General features: G+C 44.3%; 1 long non-coding RNA gene across 2 annotated transcripts; it reads left to right on the forward strand.

Annotated features, from left to right (window-relative positions):
• The first annotated feature begins 5,597 nt into the window (after window positions 1–5,597).
• On the forward strand, window positions 5,598–19,714 carry LOC111922759 (uncharacterized). Of its 2 annotated transcripts, XR_015284369.1 has the most exons (5): window positions 5,598–5,685; window positions 5,768–5,862; window positions 11,549–11,652; window positions 12,430–12,501; window positions 14,301–15,476. It is a non-coding gene; the product is annotated as an uncharacterized LOC111922759 (long non-coding RNA). The 2 variants fall into 2 exon arrangements; XR_015284370.1 differs by lacking the exons at window positions 5,598–5,685; window positions 5,768–5,862 and adding an exon at window positions 8,211–11,464 and having other exon boundaries at window positions 14,301–19,714.

Below are 19,714 nucleotides of genomic sequence, written 5' to 3' on the forward strand. Positions count from 1 at the left end.
TTATACAAAGCAAAGAAAAACAATACATTATTGCCTAACAGCACTTCGAAAACTTTTTCTGCTGCTTTGATCATTGTTGTTCCCTCCTCTCACAAGTCCAGCCTGGAGCCATTATTTGAACTAGGTGTAAATACATAGGGAGAAATGATGAGATGAAGGCATACACCACAGGAGGAAGTCCCAGTTCAGAAGACAGCTCAAGTAGTAAAGGTGGCAGGATGGCATGCAAATGTGCACTTCTGAGTAAGGGCGTTCCCCCAGATCAAATCCCACTTACTTGGCAAGAGGCTTTGCAGTGCTCCCCAGGACCACTGCCAGATGCACTCAAACCCTGCCTGCAACTCCCAGCCTGATCAAGACCTTGATTTCCTCCAGGAAAGAAAGGCTGTCTTTACATTGATGTTGGGATCTGAAAGTCAGCTCACTGAGGATGAATGTAAGCTCACCAAAATAATTTTCCCTTGCACGTGAATTTTTACAAGACTGGGGGTAAAATCCTGTGGAGTTGGACTGTTCTTGACCTACATGGAATCACACCACTGCAAGAAGAGGTGGACATCCTGCATCTCCACCTAGATGGATACCTGTGCAGCAGAGAAAAAATGGCCCTGTCTTGCTGTTCACTGGACTCAATTGGAAGAAAAAATGTATCTTCATACTATTGAAAAGGCAATACCAAATTACTATATATATATATATATATATATAGTCTATATACTTAACAAATATATACTAAAATACTTAAATAACCTTTTCCTGCATTCCACAGCAGTTTCCAACATGTTTACATATTACGTTTTACAGGACAGCAGCTAATAGCTACGCTTAATAATACTTAAATCTTATATAGTTATCTGACATCTCTAACCACGTCAGGAAAAAAATCACACATTAGTTTCTTTATCAAAGTTCTGAGAAATTTGAGGTCATAAGTTCTTTTATACCAGCAATTAATTTGGGATTTGAGGTACCTAATTTGAGATGAACTATTTTCATTCACACTTTGCATGTTATTTTTTCTTGGGAGTTGACTTTATTTACTCTTTCTCAATCCTTTCTTTTTCCACAATGTTAACATCCCAAAATGATACAGCTATCTAGAAATTATGGCTTCCCTTGAAAAATCCTGGGGCTAAGCATCTTGCCCAAAGATCACTTGCCTGATGAAATCTAGAGTTTTACTGCCTTTTCCCCAAGCCCTTGGTGCAACATTAAGGTCAAGCTCCTAGACTGGCTGTCCAAGGCACCCAGGACCACACTGCACCCCAACACCTACAGCACCACATAGTGTGTTCATGCACTCTGGCTTCCTATAGCGCATGGAGGCATCTGCTGCACAGCCAAACCACCTCTGCCAAGTCTGATCAGTCTTCTGTTCAGATGCTGTCCAGATGTTTGCCAGACAGTGCAAAAGGGGAAAACAGTTTTATGCCGTGTTGCCTCGTCATATTTCAAAAGAAAAAACAAGACAGGTTGTGTCTTCTTGCCATGCCCTTTAAGCCTTTGACCCAGCCTAAGGACACACATTGCCTCCTTGCTGCTTGTCATTTCAGGCCAAGGATAGTTTATGACCAAGAAAGTTGAATCAAGGGTGTGATGAAGTGAAGATCTGCCCTGGTAAAATCCTGTTGATAGATGTATGTGAAGAAATCTGCAAAAATTGCAAAGAATGATTAAGACATATCATTACCAAGCCTCTTTTGTCCACCCCAGAAACATCAGCATGATGTTTCAGCATGATCAAGTAAGCAGTTCTCTAGACTCCCCTGGACTATAAGGAGACCAGCCACACAAACAATCTGTAGGGTTGGGTTTAGGGTCCTTGACTTTGGTCCCGTGTAGTAGATGAAGTCCCATTACCCAAAGTGCCCTTGACCTGTACCCCTAAAATACTCAGTCTTGGAGTAAAACAATAGGGTTTCATCCAGCCCTTAGATCACTTGTATGAATGTTTAATCTGCAGTGCTCTGGGGTTTGCCTGTCCTTTTCAGTTGTCTGTTTGTTTAGTCCTCTTTGTAGGCAAAGGGACATTCATCAAATTTGACTGCATTTTATGGTATGTAAAAATATACTCTAGCCTATAATAGACTTCTGCACAAGTATCAGAGGTGGGAATCATCCTAAGTGTTGTAAGATGTCTACAGTATAGAAGTCCAAACTTGACCTTTTCACTTCTCACTCTCCTCATGGTAGTCAGTAAGGGAAGGGCAGCTCTTGGCCATGATTCATCTCATGTGAAATAGGTCACAAGTCACTTTTTAGAAATGCCTATTTCTCTGAGTTGACTCCAAAGGGAGTCCAGATATACTACTCAGACATAAATGGTTACATTGCAAATGTCCGGAGTTAGATGGGATGAATCCCCTTGTCTGGACTTAATAACTTATGGAAAGACCATTTTTCTCATCTACTCCCCATATCAGCTGTGCATTTGACTGCTGCTCAGGTGTCTCTGAGTATCTGCTGCAGAAGAGCTAGTTTGTACCTTCACCCAGGAGTGGCAAACAACACTTCACCGAGATGGTTAAGGATAAAGGTAGTAGGATTGACTGCAAGATGTGAGAATCAGCAAATAGGATCATAGAACCGTTAAGGTTTGGAGGCAGGTGCCTCTGAGAATTGCCTAGTCTGACACCTGGCCAGAGCAGAGTCAGCTAGTGCAGGTTAGGAATGGGTACAGTCAGATTTTGACCATTTCCAAGGATGGAGACTCCAAAGCCTGTCTGGTGCTCACCCTTTTAGTAGAGAAGTATAGGAGGGGTGGGGCAATTAATGTTGAAATGGTATTTCTTGTATTTTCATTTCTGTCAATTGCCTCTTATCCTTTAACTGGACACCACTGAGAGTCTGACTTCCTCTTCTTTAGTCACCCCACTGAGTATTCATACACAAGGGTCACATCCCCCTGAGCCTTCTCTTTTCCAGGCTGAACAATCCCAGCTCTCTTAACATCTCATCCTTTCATCATCTTCATGGCCCTTCACTGACTTGCTGCAGCAAGTTCCTGTCTGTGTTGTAGTGGGCAGCTGAGAGCTGGACCCAGAACCCCTGATGTGTCTGTCTACCAGCGCTGAACTGATGGGATTAATCATCTCCCTCGACCTGCTGGTGACTCTCCTCCTAATGGAGCCCGGGGACTGCTGGCATCAGCTTGAGGTATTGCACTAGACAGGAGCAGAGGGCTGCTGCCAACATGACTGTAATTCACTGCCCAGGAATGCCAGAAGCATGGCTTCCAGTTAAAGGGCAGCAGCCTTTAGGCAAGCCAAGTGCAGGATGATGCTTTACAGGGAAGCTGCCTGGGAGGGCAGGTAAGAAGTTTGTGGGGAGACCCACTATTCTGGTACTAGCCTTCCATTGCTAACAAAAGAAGAGCTATATAATAGAATGGACTTATTGAGGATGGAAAAGATCCATCACTGTGGGTGATTGCTTGGTGGTAAGGAGCTGCTCTCCATACAAAAGGAGATTTGCCCCATCGCTGGCAGGTGGGGTAAAAAGAAAAATAAATAGAAGTATGAAGTGAGGAGAAAGGAGTGACCAGACACAAGCAGATATATCCAGGATCTCCAGGGGAGTGAAGTCTCTGACATTTATGCAGATGGAATTACATGTGGTCTTTCTTGCCCCAGAGCCAGATTTCCTGAAGCCTTTGCCATGACTGAAGGTGGGCGGAGTGTCCTTTTAAACATTCTTTTAAGGATCCTGTTGGAGCTACTTGAATTGAAAAGAGCCACCACTACCATTGCCTGGATGTGAAGAAGACAGATTTACTGTGCTGATCTGAAGGATGTTCTCCACTCTGGCTCTGGAGTTATACTGTCTTGTGCACAGTACTAGAAAACCTGCAGCCTCTCTAAAGGTCTGCAAGACAGATAAAAATGGAACTCTTATTCTTGTGGAGACCCTCAGGGAACAACTGCAGAATGTAAAGGATCAACAGCCATGACAGAACATTATTTCTCTGAAACACACTCCTTTGCCCTAGGAGTGGGTCACAGTGCATATGGGGCCAAGCTTCCATTTTCTAAAGCACAGGATTATCCAAACAAATATAGTATACACGTAATTTTTTTGATATTTTGGTACAACACTCTAGCAAAACTTGTGAGAAAAGCTGGGTTTGTTATATTATGACCTCCAGCAGGTCATTTAAGCCCTCCTTGGGCTTTTGTTTCTCATCTCTTCCAGAAAGGCACTGTGATAAACAACACATGGCTGGTGAGAGGCACTGGCAGACAAACTGGGGCTGCTGCTCTATGGTGATCAAACATCTTCCCAACCAAGTGGGCCCATTTCTCTTCCCTCACGGCCCAGCTGGTCTTGGGCCAAAGCACTAACAGGAAACAGCTCTGTGTTTCCATCCAGATGGAATGGTGAAATGGCTGCGGGGAGGACCCAGAGAGCTCCAAAGCTGGCACCAAAATGGAGCCTGGGCAGGGAAGAGCTGGGTGGTGGCAGTTCTCCCTCAGCAACCCGCACACTCTTGCAGGAGTGACCCAGCAAAACACCTTCTTCATTCTTCTGCACACAGGCTATTTACCAGTGTGTTCTGTTAGCTGTGAGGAGGTGTTTGTAAAAGCTTTAGCCACCTGAATGGGTCACTGAAGAATGTTGCCTGGGATTTTTTTTTTTCTGGTTTTCCTAGTCCACTGCAAAATGACTCATGTATTAGTGGAGATAACAAGAAGTGCTCACTGAAATAAAAATTGCCAGCATTCAGCAGGGTGGCACCCCTGCTCAGTGCATGCTGTAAAATTCCAGCAGGCAAGGAAGGCCACTTGGCTCCTCTTCAGGAACTGGCAGAAAACAACCCCCACTAAGCTGTGATTCAGCACCGAGGAGAAAAATAAAGAAATATCTTCCTCTGTAACAGGGAGCGTGGATGAACACAGGTTAATAGAGTTATGCTGCCCTGTCACATCTGGAAACCCAGGTTGGAGGAAAAAAAAATCCAATTAGCTCCAACTCGCCTTACTGTAGTGGACCTAAATCAGTCCCTAGATAGCTGTTGCACCACATAACTGCATCCCGCAGTGATTGACTACATGCTCTCTAACATTTGCCACAGATGGCAGCCACCAGCCAGCAGAGAGAGGTGCCCATTAACAGAGAGGCAGAACTCAGCTCAAAGTGCCTCCCCCAGCCTCAGAAAGGTGGTAATGGTTTGCAGCAGAGTTGCTTCTTAGCAGATGCCCCTCCCATGCAAAAGAGGTTGCTGGTCTAAACTAAAAGGAACACCAAAAAAAAAAAAATCACAAAAAAAAAACCCAAAAAACCAAACCAACAAACAAAAAAAGGGAAGAAAACAGACCCTACAAAATATTATTTCCCTCTTCCCCCCTTTTTTTCTACCTCGCGGTAAATCGCCCAGGCAAAGTGAGAGCTTATAACCTTCCCTTATTCCAGGTGCTAAAGCTTGCTGTGTGCAAAAAAACCCAAAAAAACAAAAAACCCAAACCAAAAAAAACCACCGTGAGAGCCTGGCTGGATTCTCCCAGTTAGCAGGTGTTGGAAGCCTGCAGGGATCTGCAGGTTAATTAATACTGACTTACCAGGGTTGGGGAGCTTATTAGCCTCCACCCTAAAAACGAGGAAGACAGGAGGAGCCCTCTGGGGGGAAGGCAGGTGATGTTTGTGGGCAAGGAGGCTGAGCCAGAGCCAACACTGGGGAAAAGCCTTTAGGTGGGGCTTATGAATTAGGTTTTTATCCCTTTTCTCTCAATACAGCCGAAGTTGAGACTAAGTGTATTTTTACGTTTTAAAGCAAGGCTCTGATTTGTTGATGGTTAGCAGGAGTTCTGGTAGCTGCTGTGCAGAGGTCAAATGAAAGTTCCCCACTCCATAACCCAGAAGAGCCAGGTGAGTGCTTTGGTGTTGCTCACCTTTGCTGTCTCTGGCCCTAAATGAGGAATTTTTAAGGCCTGTAAGGGAGTGGGGGGATATGTTTCACTTCCAAGTCCCACGCTTGACTTGCCGGCGTTGCTGTGCTCGCCTGCCTGCGTGTCATAGGACACAGATTGCTTTCCAATCGAATCCAAAATGCCAGGGAAGGTATCGCTGGCCAAAGCCCTGTTGACTGTGGAGGAGAGAAGGAGGAATGGGAACAACACAGGAGGGGGATGGGCCAACTGTTTAGCATAGCTACAGCATCTCCGCAGTTGTTTATAGCTCAAACAGCCGGCTGATGGCACCTATTTGCACCTTCTTGCTCAACGATGTCTCTATCTCCTCCTTCCCCCTCCTCCTCCTTGCCTTTGAGGTGTTGACACCCTGACAAACTCAGCCCTGGCCTCCCGAGGGAGCAGGGCGAGGTTTTCCAGGCAGCTCCTGGCCCAGCATCCCGCCTTCCCTGCTGCCCCCGGCCCTTGCCCGCAGCATCCTCCGGCATCCCCGCAGGGATGGGGGAGCTCGGCTGGGGCGGGTACCGCACAGCTCTGTGCCAAGGCAGCTCTGCTGCCCGCGCAGGCATCCCTGAGGAACGCGGAGCACCCTGGAATGAGAGGAAACGAGGGCAGGCAGAAAACACAGAGGCCTGGTCTGGGGGGGAACCGAGAAATGGGGAGTGATCAATTACTTCAGGGCACCTCTGAGAAAGAGCTTAGAAGGGCGACAGGCATAAAACTGATGCCTGGGGATCACCCCTGTCATCACGCTGGGCTTGTGAAAGCCCTTCTCTCCTCCGGTATGTTGGATTCAGACCTCTCATCGATGGTGAGTTCTCAAAGCTTACCTGTGTCAAAAAAAGTTCCTGATGATCGTAGCAATTGCCTTTGAAAGCGTTTAAAAGAGAAGAACAATACACGTTTTTATTTGGGGCGGTGGCATGGCTGGTATTCCGGGGAGTTCTACTAGGCTCCAGGCTACCACTAGTCCCAATTCTCAGGAGAAAATTCTGTGCTTCATTTCACGTGAGAAATAAGAAATAAGCTCGTTCCCATTTCAGAGGGTTTGCTGGGATGCCCCTTTCCCTCCTCCAGCATCTGCAACCGAGATCTAAAAATCTCAGAAGCGATGAGGGTGGTGCTCACCGCCCAAGGATAATTCCCAAATTCCTGCCCCCACACACGCACATCCCACTGAAAGCTGTTGCCTGCAGAGGTTCAATCTCGGGCCACCTAGTGGCACTTCATAGCCATCGGTACTACAGGCAGCTCCAGGATGCCAAGCCCCCAAAAGAAGCAGGAGATTGAGGAGGTTCGGGGGCAGCTCAGAGGTCCGAGCAGGCTTTGCGGGAATTACACCTTTCTGCTGCTGGCTGTGCCATCCTTTGGGGCGTGCACCGAGTGCTGAGCACCTCGGCAGGAGGAAGCAGGGGCTGCAAAGCCATGCAGCCCCCTCGCCTAAAACCTGGCTTGCCTTGGTTTCCTTTGCTCCGGGCTGAAAGCACTCGTGTTCGAATGCCTGGGGTGGACAGAAACCCTCTCTCCTGTGCAGGGGGATCACCACGGGGCTCTGAGCAAAGGACCGGGGCAGGGGGAAAGGTTTATTGTCCAGAGGTAGGGAAGGGGGGGTTTGTCTGGTGCCATATCCCTACAGGCACTGCTGGGGGGCACCTGGAACTCAGTGAAAAGGAAGTCCAAGCAGCTCTTTATATTTTTAGGTATTTCCTAAAGTGCTGTGGAAAAGACATCTGAGTCTGGAAGTAGCCAGCTTGTATTCACAGTCCTGGAACATGTGAAGCAAAATTAAATTCATCATTCTGCTAGTCTTTGCGTCATGTCAAAGAAGAGCTTGACTAGTTCTTTTTTTCTTCTGCTTTCTTGAGAAGGAAACACAAATCTGCAGAAATAATAATTCATTCCCCCTAGAATTATCAGGCCCCCCAAAAGGCAGGTCTTTAAATTTCTTTTGTGTTTAATGTTCCATAGTTAGGAAGCTTTAGACACAGCAAACATTTGTTTTGCATGAGGAGGTGCTAAGAATCTCACAAAGTCATTGCTTGCCAGAGCTAGGAGTTAATAAGAGCAACAAATGTCAAAGGGTTACAGTAAAATCATGGATATTCACAGTACTGTAATACAGGTAACTGTCTCTAGAACTCATTTCAGTCTTCTCAAAGCCGAAGTTTTCTTTTTTATTTTCTTTCTTTCGTTTGTGTGTTTCATTGTTGTTGTCTCTGCAGAACATAATCCAAAATATCAAAAAGCCAAGTGAGAGTCTGCTTTAAAGGGCAAAATACATAATATGTAGAGGCAAGGGTATTGCAAGAATGTGATGATTGGACATATCAATCATTTCTATGGCAACAGAGGAGCGTATAACAATACTGTAGAACTGAGCAGAGGAGACCGGGCAAAAAGAGATCATTATTTTACACTACTGATATTTTCATTTACTTGGAGAGATAGAATCACAGAATGCGGAAAACCATATGTGAAGTATCCCAAATTATTATTTATAACTCCACATTAACAGTTTACGGAAACAAAAAATATATTGTATACAATGACCATGTCCCTGTTCTTCCAGGGAGTGTTTGTAAATCCATATGACTGTAAACAAAGGATGTGTTCTGTGAGAGTGTATATAATACTTTTGGAGTGTGTGATTGCATGTACAGACACAGTGACTGAACTTTTAATATTGACAAAACTTTTGCCTTTCCATACGTTTCAGATGAAAATCATAATTTTTAACACAAAGAGTGATCATTTTAATATTTTTCTCATAAATGTATTAGAAAAACATACATTTTTTCTGTGGTGGGATTTAGCTTAGTTATAGCACCTGAATGTGAGCAACAACTTAAACTCCAGTGGTAGGCAAGGAAGACCAAGCCCATAGAGTTGGTAGAGCCTTGCAAGCTACTTTGTTCCTGAGGTTGATCCCAACATTTGGTCAGTCAAATTGCTCTCCAGACTCCACTATCTATAGGGTCTAGATCCTTACTGCCTGTACCAAGAGCTTAGACACCTTGCTCTCACACAGACACTTGGGCTTTAGACGCCTGAGGTGCAGTCCAGCTGCCTGCCCATTGATGTCTGACACCTTTTCAGACCCCCTGGCTTGTTGTGAAATCCCTGTGAGGCTGGTGCCAGACCTGTGGGAGACTCCTGGAGCATCAGCTCACAACAAAACAAGATAACCAACACCAAATGGCATTAGAGCTGAGGTGATTGGATCAAGCCCTTCGAAGGGTAGCAGCAGGCAAGGAATCAATCAATGTGGGGAGTCCTGGGAGCAAGTCTGGATCAGCAGGGGATGGGGCAGAGGGCACAGGTACAACTACAACATAGCTGGGGCAAGGGCTGGGCACTGAGCTGTGGGATCCTGTGGGAGGCTAGTCAGAGCAATTTTCTAACACCCTAAAATCAGGGTGAGATGAATCTGCACTCTTGATGTTCATGTTGAAGATTCCTGCATTTGAGCGTGGCACCCACACTTCCTTTCCAGTAGCTGGGAAGAAACAGGAAGTTGTATAATCTACTCTGCAATTGAAAGAGAGAAATTACTCCCTGAAAATACGTATATCTCTCCTCTGACCACAGGGGGAATCTCAGTGTAGGTGGGTTTGCTGTAAAATAGCTCAGAAGTGCCCTACTAGATGTACCTCTAAGAACCAGAATGAGCACAGATACGAGTGCTTATGTCATCAGATATGAGATAAAATGGACATGGATGTAGCCCCACAGTGTGGAGCCTTCCTACCCATTCACAGGCATTATCTCTATCGTGATCCTGGGGGTAATATCAACATGAGTTGTTTAGATTAAACACTGATGATGTCACAGAAATGTTTGATGCCTGAACCCTTAAAGGTTATTCTATTTCCTGTCTGGAGGACAGAGGAAAGTACATACTGCCCCTCACTGCTGTTCCCCATGGGTCTATCATTGCTGTTAATTCTCTTTAGCTGCCTCTGCATGGCAAGAATATGTTGAAATATAATTATCTTTCATTTTAGAGCAGGGTCAGGCATGGAGCAAATACCAATTCACACACAAAAGAGATGTGTATTGGGGGTGATAAGCAGTAGACTGACAGCTTTGTTCTTCAGATCTTCCTCTGCAGGAGAGCACAGACCTTCTCCCATTTCCCAGACAGCTTCCACACCTGCCCTTGTAAGAAGGCAATACAGCCCCATATTTCTTTTCTCAAATAGGCAGTAATTAGTCTTGCACACAGTGCTGACTTTGATGATTCTGACATCTCCCTAACAGAAGTGGAAACAAAACCATGAGCTCCCAGAAGGTTGTCTCTTCACTTGGAGAAAGCCAGACACAACTGTTTTGTTTTAAGGTACAAAGCAGCCTCCCACAGAAGGCCAGAGATGGTGCTGGAAGTCTCCTGCACACCTACGTACAAACACATACTATAATACAGTGCAGATCATAGAATAATTCTGTTTGGAAAGGACCTGTCTGGGTGCCTTCCATCTACTGGGGCCCTTTGCTGGAATGTGGTTCTCTCAGAACATGTTGCTTAGGGCCTTGGATAGCTGTCTTATCAGGATCTCCAAGGACAGGGGTTCCTGAATAAGAATCAAACACTCCCCCCCAGCCCCATGAGGTTTGGTTTTCCTTTTATCTGATTGGGATTGCCTTTGTTGCAACCTCTGCCAGCTGCCTCTTGATTTGATCTTGACCTTCACTGCAGCTTCTCATAATATCCTTAGAGCTGAAACAAATGAGCAGAGTGCATGGTGAGTGGAAAACTGGCTGCATTGCCGAGCTTAAAGACTTGTGGTCAGAGGTACAGAGTTCCAGCTGGTTGCTAGTGGCCTCCCTCAGAGGTCATTGTTGGGGCCAGTACTGTTTAATATCTTTGTAATGAGCACTGCTTTCCCCTTGTTCACAGAGTCTGCCATTGCAGCACAGGGTGGGCAGGCATGATTTGTCCTTGCTAAGCCCATGCTGGCTGTTCCCAGTTATCTGTCCTTCAGCTTCCAGAAGATATGCTTGTAATCTTTCCAGGTTAGGCCAACCAGCCTGCAGTTCCTTGGATCCTTTCTCACACTTCAGGTGTGACATTTGCATGTTGCCATTCTTTGCAGGCCTTCCCCGATGCCCACAGCTTTCCAAAGATGGTGGAAAGCCATGGCTGTCTCTCTTAGCATCCCGAGTCCCATGGACTTCTGTCCTGCTGTCTGCAGGCCATGTACATTTTACAAAATCAAAGCATGGCCACGTACAATTTGATATTCCATAGCCAGCATCAGGAAGTGCAATCTTTCAGCTGTGTTTTTCTAGAGAACTACTCATGTGTTTGTAGTTTTTGGCTGGGAGATTAAATAGGAAACCTTTCTGGTCTCCATGCCACTGCTTTGCAACTGAAAGTGGCACTGTCTGCAGAGAGATACAAGTCACGCTTTTCTTTCCTAAAAAGACTTGCAAACACCATCCACCCCACCCTTAGAAACTCTGCAGTCCTTAAAGGAAACTTTAAATCCTCCCTCATAAATGTCTCCAAAATCAACACAACACTCCCTGGAGAATCAGGAACTGGAAAGCAGGTCTGAAAGGTTTGTTGTTTTTTATTTCCTTCACACTTTCTGCTACTGTAAATAATGTACTTGTTGTATTGAATCCTGCTTCTTTCTCAGCAGAAAAGGGTAAGGATGTCTGGTGGCCAAACTGGCTGCAGGCTTCCATATCTGAGGGTGCTGAATGGATCCCTTCATAGCTGACCTATGGAAGATGTTGCTCACAGGTAATTAATTGAGATGGATGCTGCATGTTAAAAAGTTGCACAGGTCTCTAAAAGCGTGTTTCTGGCCCCAGTACTGGCCCCCCAACAAAAACTCTGAGTCACCAGACAAGGCCTGGTAGAACTACTAGATCTTTGGACATATTTAAACAAATTTGGAGGGAAGGAAATTCTAATTCTTCCCTGAAAGCACCAAGCCATCCGTACCAAAACCAAGATGTTAGCCTGACTATCTCAGATTCTTTTGAAGACAACAACGAATTCTTAGAAGCTGCAAATTGGCAAAAAGGTTTTGTGTGAAAATACGTTTTTTGTACTATGTCCTTATGCCAATTGTCAGAACATTTCACTGTACACTAGAAGTTCTCTTTTTCACTGGCTTGCATGTGGTGATTTAGTTAGAAAATAAGTGTAAAAACTGTGGGTGCCTGTATCTCCGTAGCCTTAGCACAGGAGAGATGACAGCAAGGAATCCAACCCCTTGCTCTCCACAAACATGTTCAGAAGTTGAATGCAGGGATTAGCCTCGATACTCCCTACAACATTGCATCAACATCATGTTTGCATAGTTACTCCCAGTCCCAAAACAAACAGTAAGGAAATAGTGAATCAGACCACAGAGGTTTCCAGAAACCTGAGCAGACAGACTGACTGAGGTGCTTGTGCAATGAATAAAAGACTGCCCCTTCTCCCCAGCCAAACTCACTCTGGAGTAATTTACTCAATGTTGCATGAAGCACCTGTAGTTTCAACATGAGGACTTTTATTATTCTGCTGTAGGCTTGAAGTTGAAAAAATATCCTCTCATCTGAACACCCAGTACATTCAAGGAGGCTTTTTGCTTCAGAACAGGTAATTCTACAATGAAATGAAACCTGTTCTTCCTCAGCTGAGCCATGCCTGCATTCCTAATTCATTGTAGGTTAAACTCTGTTATCCTGATTTGGGTTGTCTGTTAGAAATAAGTAGGACTTCCTCAGAAAAGGTATTGATAAAAGACGCAGGTCTAGAACCAGGTATACTAGACAATGAAGTATTTCTATTGAATTAACAAATATTTTGAGGTGAATTAAAATTCCTTTAAATCATAATATACAAAAGATAAAAAGATCTGTGAAAATATTAAAGCCAGAAACATAAATATTTTTTCATTTAATGAAATTGCTTAAGATACCTTGGTTTTACTTCATGGCTTTTAATCAGCTGTTGTCAGAGGGCCATAATCTGTGCAGCCACAACTTTTTATTTACATATTTATTCTCTAGAGGATCAAACACAACAGATTCAGCAGCTTCCATTTTTCCACTGAAGTTAAGTTTAGAGAAAGTAAAAGCAACTGTAATCTGTACCTTTCAGGTATGAAACACTTCCTCTAAAATTAAAGAGAAAACAGAAAACAAACAAAAAGAACCCCCTTTATCTCTATGCCGAGATAAATCAATCTGTGAAGGTAACAAGAGTAATGAGGGAGGAAAGGGTGCCAGTAGACAGGTGTGACCTGGCTTTCATTAGCCATATCTTTATCTAACTGGGTGGAGACACAAAAGAAACAAAATCTTTCCATTTAGCTGTGTCATTATGGGGTGAGGCACCCTGGCTTTGGTGCACTGAAACTCTGACAGTGGATACAGTCATGCTCTCCCACTCCAGTTGCTACATCTCTTTCCCAGCCTCTCAAATGTCACCACTTTCCCCAGCTAGTCTCATCACTGGAAAGTGGCTATGTATCCAAAAAGCACATGTGTCTACATCCTTCCAACACACCAGCCCATTACTGGTACTGCAATTTGTGGCTCCCATTTTCCCCTTGCTCCATTTGGTCCTCCAAGGATCTGGACAGTTCGATTCAACAGGGACAATGCAGGTCTCGGATATGTACTTGCTACGCCCACTGGCTGCAGAAGAATTTCACCTCCAGTTCTAAATGATGATTTGCTCAGAGGAATTTAACAAGACAGCTGGTCACATAATATACACAACCCTGGCTGTGACTGAAAGTATGCCCATTAATAGTTTCAGAAAGAGAAAATAAGCTTATACCTCTTTTCAATGAGCAAATAAGGCAGTTAGGTGCACTGCAAGTAAAACCACATAATTTCATTAACTGCAACTTCTGAGATAGCGTAATGGTTTTTCTATTGGTGATTAGAAGCTATTCTGCAAATGCTTCATTAATTTAGCATAAATTACCTGCAGAAATGCAAAGAAAGAAAGAAAATGGTGTGCAAATCACCAGTTGTCAGGAGGAAAGCTTTAGTCCTGCAGCCAAAAAGCATGTTGCTTACTGCTCAACATGAGCTGAGAGTTAAATCCAATAGCTTGCAGACATCAAATATTTTGCAAACATCAAATAAAATATCTCACAAAACATAGTTTGAATATTGTTCCAAAATATTTAGGCAATACTTTGAAATGTTTCTATTCAAAGACAACTGGGAGTTTTCAGTGTTTCACTGGTTCAAACGGGTCAGCTCCAGCATAAGTATTATTTTTCTCTGTTTCTACCAAGAGAGTAGAAAAATTCTAACACTTAATATGTTTAGCAAAGCTAATGCTGTAGCTGGAAGCAGCACAAAGAACATAAGGCTTCACTGTGCTATCCAGGGATTAAAACTGGCAAGTGTATTTCACTAGCCTGTTTTTTTTAACAGAGTCACAGAGCAGAAACAAGAGAGGCACTTATTGCACGGAGGTTCTCCCTCAGAATGAAGACTTGCTCCTGTGGAGTACTTTGTGGTGTCAGGGTGAGACCTCACACAGAGGGATGTCCATCCCCTACCTGGGTGACTGCTGGATGCTGGGGAGGATCTGCAGCCTGGTGTGCAGACACACCTCCTAAAATACAGCCTGGCCTGTTGGGTTAGTGCCAACAGCTCAGGACAGCTTTCTGTGCTGCTGGTGGAACATAGCTGGGTTTGTACCAGTCACGATTTCTTGCCACCTCTTCCTACAGCTCATTTAGTGCACCTTAACCTGCTGCAAATGTGTTTTTATGAATCACTTCCTGGAGCTTTCAGGTGTCACTGAACCGTCACAGTAACAGAAAACAGGAACCATATAACTCACACCAGGTTACCTTCATCAGCCCAACAGGCACATCCCAAGTCCTCCTGCATTTCACAGTCCTCACTGAGCATGGGGGAAGATGGGCAAAGTGGGGGGAAGCACTGAAGACACTGACGTTAATGGCATTGATATGACTCTGTATGAGATGTGGGCTAACTCTAAACCCCGGATTACAGGACTGCAAGGCAATCTCTTGTGTCCCCTCCTCTCCAGCCCAAGAATCTTCCCCTACAGCTGATAGTAAGGATCCTTACCAGTAATGGTATCTGGGCAGCTGCAGCCTAGAACTAACCCTCTGCTGGCACTCATGATGGATTTTCAATAACTTGGAACACAGCTTGATTTTTCTATGTATAAATACTGGAAGCAGCAATGTGATTAATGGCATTGTCTCCTGTCATGAAACAGGGAAGTTTGATCCAGAGCCAGTGCTGGGAGGCAAGGGGAGATGAAGCTTAGGCAAGGATTAAGGTGATTATGGTTCCTTCTCCCCTGAGTTTGCAGGTCTGACCATGCACCACCCAGGTCTCAGCTCTTTCTTTAGGCTTTGCAAGTCACGTCAGTCCAGCTCAGTGTTAGTGGTCAGAGGTGGTGGTACAAGAGATATTACAGAGAGGCACTACAGAGAAAAACCCTCAGGAAAACTCAGTCTCAAGTGAATTATTTCAGAAACTTTTGATGATGTTTTTCTAACATAGATCAGGCTGCCCACATCTGATCCCATAGAAGAGAAAGAGCATGACACAGCAATTGCCTTGAGATAGATTGTCACACCAAGAACTGCCCTTCCCAGACTAGCAATGTGGTGTGCCCTCCAGTGAGAAAACTGGTGGAATAAAACAGAAAAATCCCCAGATTTTGTAACCCTCTTGGATTCACTAGCCCACTGTTAGAAGCGGTGATATTTTCCCCATTTGGTGGAAGATTTAAGACCAGCCTCTAAGTCCTTCAGTTGAGCTTGTGTGCTAGGAGGTTATTTCATATGTTTATGTGGCTACCTCCATGGGACTCTGCATTCCTCCTTGTTCACTGATCTTTCCCACTGTGTACAAAGGGCTTTCCACCAACCAGGTTCTCCACTTTCTGCATAGAAAGAACTTTCTACCAGTTATCATATTTCCTTTGCAACAGTCAAGTCCTCCTCTGTTACAAACAACTCCTTTATGTGTCTGCCACACCAGGGCAATGGCTCCCAGCCCCAAAAGTGGCTTGGTCTGGCCTAAAGCTTCTTCTTTGGGTACACTGCTTACTGGTGGTGTGGGGGAAGCTGGAATACAACATGATAAAACTTGTTTGCCAGAGTTGCCAAAGGTGAGTCTGTTTTGCTTCCTTGTTTGCAGCACCTTGACAAGGTCAGGTGGAAGCATCTGGCAATGAGTGACTCACTCAAGGCTGCCTTGTGAGTCAGCAGTGCAGGCTGGCAGGGCTCAGGAATGCTGATGGTTGAGTCTCCTGCTTTCCCTGTGGTTGCCCTAGCAAAGCTCTCATGGGTGAGTACAGAATGGAAATATCTCCCATAATGAGGATTTCCCACTGCAATTCTTGGCAAAGCTGAATTGCTGCAGATTTACGAGCTTCCATTCAGATCTTCTCTAATTTCTCTTTTGAAACCCCATTACCTCCATCTGTGTTGCCTTTTGCATCAATCAGCCATTTTTACTTGATGGGCTGTTTTTGTGTTTGTTTTGTTTCTTGCAAACTCTGATAAATTTTCGCCAGCTGAATTTTGTAGACTCCTTCATTATTCACATCTTGTGTGCAAACAAATGCAGCCTGCACAAGGAAAAAATACATATCAGCATAATTTTGTTTTTCTAAGAAAGCAGAGAAGTTCTGAGTTCTACCCAAATCAAAGCAGTTTCATTGCTAAAAGAAGTATTAACAAAGATGACAGTACTACAGCAAAAGAATTCAGAAACGTTGCCCGGAAATTTTCTTCCAGCCCCATAACTGATTATTTTGCAGCTTTCTTTTCAATGGTGTTCAGTGGCTGTGGGTCAAATTCAGTCTGATGCTGAAGAGTGGCCAAATTTAAACCTTAAATTATTTCCTCCATAATTAAGGAATAGGGTCTTCGCTCACAGGTTGGTGGGGCTTGTCGACAGAGCTTTAAACTAGACTTGAAGGGGGAGCGGGATAATGCCAGGCTTGCCTGGGACAAGCTGAGGGATGACACACCAAGGTTAGAGGGACAGAGTGCTAACAAGGGCCCTCAGCCTGTTGAGTCCTACACCGGGCTCATGGCAATCCCTGGGATCAATACAGCCAGGAGGGAGAAGGGCTTGAGAGCAACCCTGCAGAGCAGGACTGTGGGTGCTGCTGGATGAAAAGCTGGACATGACTCTCTTGCACTCACAGTCCAGAAAGCCAACTGTGTCCTGGGCTGCATCCAAAGCAGCAGGCAAGGGAGGGGATTGTGCCCCTCTGCTCCACTCTGGTGAGAGCCCACCTGCAGTGCTGCATCCAGCTCTGGGGTCTTCAGCACAGGGAGGACATGGGCCTGTTGGAATAGGTCCAAAGGAGGGCCACCAAGATGATCAGAGGACTGGAGCACCTCTCCTATGAAGAAATTGTGTGGGGTTGTGCTTCCTGGGGAAGAGAAAGCTTCAGTGAGACCTTATTACAGCTTTTCAGTCTTTAAAGGGAGCCTATAAGAAAGATGGGGACAAAACGTTTAGGCTTTTGCATAGGACAAGAGGTCATGATCTTAAACTAAAATAGGGTATATTTTTTAACATCCTAAGTTTAAGGGAGAAAATTTTTACAAGTAAGGTGCTGAAACATTGGAACTGGTTGTTCAGAGAGGAAGCAGATTCCCCCTATCATTAGAAATATTCAAGGTCAGGTTGGATGGGGTTTTGGGCAACCTGATCTAGTTGAAGATGTCCCATTTCATTGCAGGGGGTTAGACTAGAAGACCTTTGAAGGTCTCTTCCAACTTAAACTATTCTGTGTATTCTACAATTCTGTTAGTACTCCTGAAGGCCTTCAGGTTCCCTCCAGAGTAATCAGTGACAGTTTGCAGAGGGACAGTGGGTAATAATTTTGTCTTTACAGAACCTGTGGTATGGGCAAGATGGATGAATAAGTATGTAGGCAGGCATCCCTACAGATGAGCATCACCCAGGACCATTTTCAGAGTGTAGAGCTAGAGGAGATGGAGTTCAGCCTATGCCTGTTGTATTCAACCATCTTAAGCACTGTATCTACTGGGAAGAGGGCTTTGATTGTGCTAGCTGCTAAATCCCTGGAAATAGCATTAGTCACCATGGGCCAAACCCTCAGGCCAGCACCTTTTAACAAATATGGTGTGTTGATCACCAGAGGCCAGCAGCTGGGAGAGTCCCTGTCACTAATTAATTAATACAGAAACTGGGGGGAATTCCACGAAATACTAGTCTCAGCTCAATTGCTTGCACCATTGGAGGACTAAACTGGATCATTTCACTGAGCAGCACTGATCACAGTAAGCACACCCAAGAGGGCAGTGACCTGAAGTGTGATGGTGTAGATGAGGGCTGAAGCAGAGGGGTAAATTTCACAGGGTCAGTCAAATATTGTACTTTTCTTAAAAAAAAAACAAACTTTGAGTTACTGGCTACTGGCTATTTTCAGAACGTGAAGGATTTGGATCATTCATCTGGCAAGTTACATATTTATTTATTTACGAGAGATGCTGACATCTAGACTAAAAGAAAAAATGTTATGTGGTCACTTTTGAATTACTGCTGTCTGGTAATATGACTTTTCTGAAGGTTTTTTTTTTTTTGTCATCAAACTTTACATTGTACAAATATTCTTGGTCATTTTAGATTATGTGGAAGTTTTTACTTTGGGCTGTGTCAACTTTAAAACCCCTTGACAAAGAAGATACTTTTTTTCCCTTTTTCAGTTCACAACAGAAAATTCTGATCACAGAAGTTCCCATTCCAGAATCTTTTAGCCAGATTGTAGAAGGGGATTTCTTTCAAAGAAGAGGAAAAAATGTAATAGAATTTTTGTCATGTGTTCTGACAGAAAATGCTATTTATGATAACTGTCTGGAAAAACAATGTCATTTAATGCTCGTGGGAGTCAGCATCAGATGGTGACCTGTTCCCCATTATAACAAGCTTTTGTCAGCTCTTGTCTAGACCAAAGCAATGTCATTCACATGAGTGATAAGTCATGAGCTCTTAGGAAATTCCAGCAAGTGTAGAAGCCTGCAGTATTTCTTCTCACCCGCACAGATTAGGACTAGTACCCTCTTAGTGTTTTCCTACAGTGCTGACTCCAGCCCAAGTCTGTTGTCTCTAAAGCACTCAGTAGTCTGAGTCCCAAACTGAAGTTTCTGTGTGAAAACAATGACGTTCAGCTTTGCTCCTCACCTGGCAGAGAGCTTCCCATAATGGCATACCCCATCTTAGGGGCAATGAGCTCCCCTATAAACTATCAACAGCACAAACCTGCTTCTTTTGTGCCAAGTGCAAGACCCCTGCTTTAAGCCTCAATTTCTCTACTTATTTTTTTTTTTTTCATGGCTCTCAAACACAAACACACTACCTGTGATGCTAAGGTGTGATGACAAAGCCTTTTTCACATGTGCTCCTGCATATGTCAATGCAGTTGTTACCTAAAGGCACCAGCAAAGCTAACCATTTACACACTGAAAATTGTTTAGCACAGAAAAGGGAAACCATTCAGGGATGTTAAAATAGTTACCTAAAAGGGAAGTTTTCTCCTTTTAAAGCTCTGGGTATTTGGCCCAGTTCTACGGAGACTCACAAAATACATCCTTACATTAACCCTCCTATTAAAGGGGAATGAGCAGTTCTGATAATTGATTATTGAGTCATCAGGGCCTTGTGTTTGTTGAATTAATTTCCCCTACTCAAAGCTGTAGTATCAAGTTCTATAAATGGATGGGCTTCCAGTACTGTAGCAAAGGAACATTGGTCAGCAACATTTTTGCTCAAAAAAGAGAAAATACTTCCTGCTCCATGATTTTCTGTTTGTACTG

This window comes from Cyanistes caeruleus, chromosome 3, assembly GCF_971803275.1.
Source record: "Cyanistes caeruleus chromosome 3, bCyaCae1.hap1.1, whole genome shotgun sequence".
Classification (NCBI taxonomy): Eukaryota; Metazoa; Chordata; class Aves; order Passeriformes; family Paridae; genus Cyanistes; species Cyanistes caeruleus.